We start from the raw sequence: 3,477 nt of genomic DNA, 5'->3' as shown, positions 1-3,477 counted from the left end.
TGAATGACTAACGACTAAAATACCTGTTCCAGCTTGCGGGAGCAGTGCTGAGTAAGAACTTTAACACTCACATTGGTCTAAACTTGTGTCAAAGCCATTTCTATACCCCTATAAACTATGTCTTACATGTTTATTCATGTCTTGTTGTTGCAGCAATGGTTAGACTCATTAAAACCATGTGATCTCTGTCATGTGATCTCTTTCACCAAATGATCTTTATCTGTGCAGGGCAGGGCAGTTATTGTAAAAGAGTCCACTCAACGAGTATCGAGTAAAGAGTTCATGTACTTCATGAAAATTAAAGGAAAAAAACGTAAGTACATTTTAATTATCAAATACAATATTGATTCCATTGATTAATTAAGTTAATATTTTGCTGCACAAATGAGATATGGTTGTGCAGATTTTTGTTTAAAACAGCAGGCTGACTTATGACAATATAGTTATGTTGCCTTTTTCATTTACTGCACAAGCAAACAGAGGAAGAAAAAGTAGGAATATAATCTTTATGCTTTTAAGACCAATGATAGCCAATTGATAATGTCAGTCTCATAAAATTGTCCAAACTTTCAATTTGGAATCCTGGTTAAAAACAAAAATGCAAACTAACTAGAGCTGAAATTTCCACATCAGTAATAACTATTGAAGGATTTTGAAGTTCCTAATGCAGCAGAGGTTAGCAATTGTTTTCCTTTGTAAAATAGCAAACAGACAGCAAGCATGATTCCAAAAACATTTATTCAAACATAGCAAAAAGCACAGCTGAAAACACAATATATCCTAAAGACTGTGTGTGTGTGTGTGTGTGTGTGTCAGAGAGAGAGAGAAACAGAGAGAGAGAAAGCAGTGTGTCCACACAAAGACAAACTGGCTGACAAGGAAGTAACTACAAGGAAGAAGACGAGGATTAAGATCAATCCTCTGACGACATTAATGGTCTGGAGATCAGACCTTAATGAAATAAATAGTTTCCTAAATTTCCTGATTAGTTGTGGAGATATTTAAGTCTTGACCAAGGTTGTGGACAGACTTACAATCAGTACTGTGTTCTGTGGGAGATGTGAGCACATCTCTAATCAGATCAGCCATAAACATGCACCAAACACAATCTCATCCGTAGCATGCCATTAACTCACTGTCATCCAGCGTATGGAGAATATTATTATTTCTTTTCCTTCAATTAAATATTATTGATCATAACTGTCTCAAACATGTCAAGTAGTAATGGCTGATTTAAATACATAATTACTTGTTTATTATTCTTAACCTTTTACAGTTACAGCTCTTGGTCATGGATGATTTTGTTTGCGACAAATTAACTGAATGGGGTCTCAGTGAGTTGATACCGATATTCAAAGGTAAAGTATATTGTTCTTTTTGAGCACAAATATTATATTATGTTGATATGCCCTACTGAAGCATCTAGGTAACGACTAATACAGCAATACAAAATGCTGAAATGTCAATCCATACAATGTTGATGTATCACTGACAAACAGTTTTAAAAAAAGAAAGGGAGAGACCAATGTCAGATTGGCAATTGCTGTCTGTGTTCAGAGTACAAATGCATTACCAGTCCTTATACGTGATGCATTCATTGAAAAGAGTCACATCTTTTGGGTTATTGAGATGAAGATCAGAGCACAAGAAGCACTGAAACAAAGACAAAATGACATGAAATACAGTATATATGCATTTAGCTCATAGAACTAGACTCAGCTCTGTGATGCCATAATGCTCACACCTTTGTCACTTCTTATATAAGGATATCTGCAGCAAATTGAAATTAGTTTTAAGTTTTTGTATGGCCATGAATCAACTGAATATTTTGAATTACAGAAGAAAAAATTGACAAGGAAAGTTTTTACGAACTTGATGATGGAGAAATCAAAGAAGTGATCAAAAAATCGGGAATAAGGATGAAATTCAAGAAGAAATTCAAGTTATTAAAGGTAAGGTTCTGCACTATGAAGACAATTAACAAATACACAAATCTTGTTGAGAACAATACCATTTACTAGGATTCAACATTTTCTAACAGTGTAATACTAAGGAAAGATGACTGTTGAGTGTCTCTCACAGGTCGTCAAATACCAATGCTTTGGGTAGGTTGTTCATTCCAGCTACCCAAAACGTTGGTATTTGAAGATCTGTGAATGAGACCCAACAACCAGCTATTTTCCTCCAAGGTTATATACAGCACCTTTAACAGTTATTGATTTGCAACTATATTCTTTATTCATTAGGGGGAACAAAACATAACAAATCAGGAACCGGCTGATTTTTCTGCTCAAGTGAGTTAAACACAGTTTCATACAGTTACATGTTATCTAAGTCACAGTTCACTAGCTGGTCAAACAAGTTCGTAGCAAAGCAATATGTTTACAGTTATTTCTGGAGTGATATCCTACATATTCCTTAATTTGGGTAAGCTTCATGTGATGTGACATGTCGCCAGCTTCACATGGGGCAACAGAGCTTTGGAGAGCCCTGCGATGAGAGCAGGTAGGTGGGCAGGCAGCAGTTAGATCTGTGCAGAACAAAAACAAAGACATATCACAGACAACATAATAATAACATCCAACACACAAAGTTTAATCGTAATGGTTTGGGTGACAGGAGAAATACTTTCAAAATACTAAAGTTCAAGAATACAAAAATGTATATACAAATATACAGATTCTGCTGCCTATAGTGCAGAAGCTGCATTTTATTTAAAAATCGTGGAACTGCATTTTAGGCTATGAGGTGTGCAAAGACAGTCATCTTTGACTGAAGAATAGTCTCATAGGATTACAATGTTGACTGAAGAAAAAGGACACTGAATGTGATCACGTTAGCCCCTTTCGGGGCTCCATCTCCTAGGGTTTCACCAAACTCATACCAGACTGGTCGAGAACACTAATGCAAATTTCAGTGTTTCAATAGATAATTGTGTGTTTGAGCCTGAAGAGGCTTGTTAGAGGACAAAAGTCGTGGGAATGCATTTTCATGATCAAATAATATTTTAAAAGACAAATGTCAATGTTGATCCTCAGGATGGTCCATCCACCAGTGATGCAAGCGATAAAGGTGAGATGCACAGTATGTTAATGAATACATTTAGTGGTCACTTATATTTTCTATACAGTAATATCTTGCTTTGACTAAGCCACTATACTGACCAAAAATTTCAATGTAATGTTTTTGTTTTGCTTCCATTTTCACAGCTGTAAATTAAAGATCCAAGACTTTCTTTGTGCATTCAATAGATTTATGTTTTAACAAATTGTCGTCCCAAATTTGTTAAAATCTGTTTTAGTGAGATCTTTTACTTTTCCAAGATAATCAAACAGCAATTAAATTAAACAGCATTATTATTACAAAGGTGTGCATCTAAATGGTCACAATTAAAGTCCAATCAAAAATGCAGTTTGATCACACAACAATGCCACAGATGTCAGAAGTTTTGAGGGAGCAAGTCATTGGCCTGCTGAC

The 3,477-nt window shown here is 35.3% G+C and overlaps 1 long non-coding RNA gene across 1 annotated transcript; it reads left to right on the top strand.

Annotated features, from left to right (window-relative positions):
* Window positions 1–243: 243 nt before the first annotated feature.
* LOC121966495 lies at window positions 244–3,078 on the top strand. Its single transcript, XR_006107590.1, has 5 exons — window positions 244–313; window positions 1,277–1,358; window positions 1,840–1,952; window positions 2,247–2,294; window positions 3,039–3,078. It is a non-coding gene; the product is annotated as an uncharacterized LOC121966495 (long non-coding RNA).
* Window positions 3,079–3,477: the final 399 nt, after the last annotated feature.

This window comes from Plectropomus leopardus, unplaced genomic scaffold (genome assembly GCF_008729295.1).
Source record: "Plectropomus leopardus isolate mb unplaced genomic scaffold, YSFRI_Pleo_2.0 unplaced_scaffold24797, whole genome shotgun sequence".
NCBI classification, from domain to species: domain Eukaryota; kingdom Metazoa; phylum Chordata; class Actinopteri; order Perciformes; family Serranidae; genus Plectropomus; species Plectropomus leopardus.
Note: the sequence above shows the minus strand (reverse complement) of the source record. Positions and strands in the feature narration are given on the sequence as shown.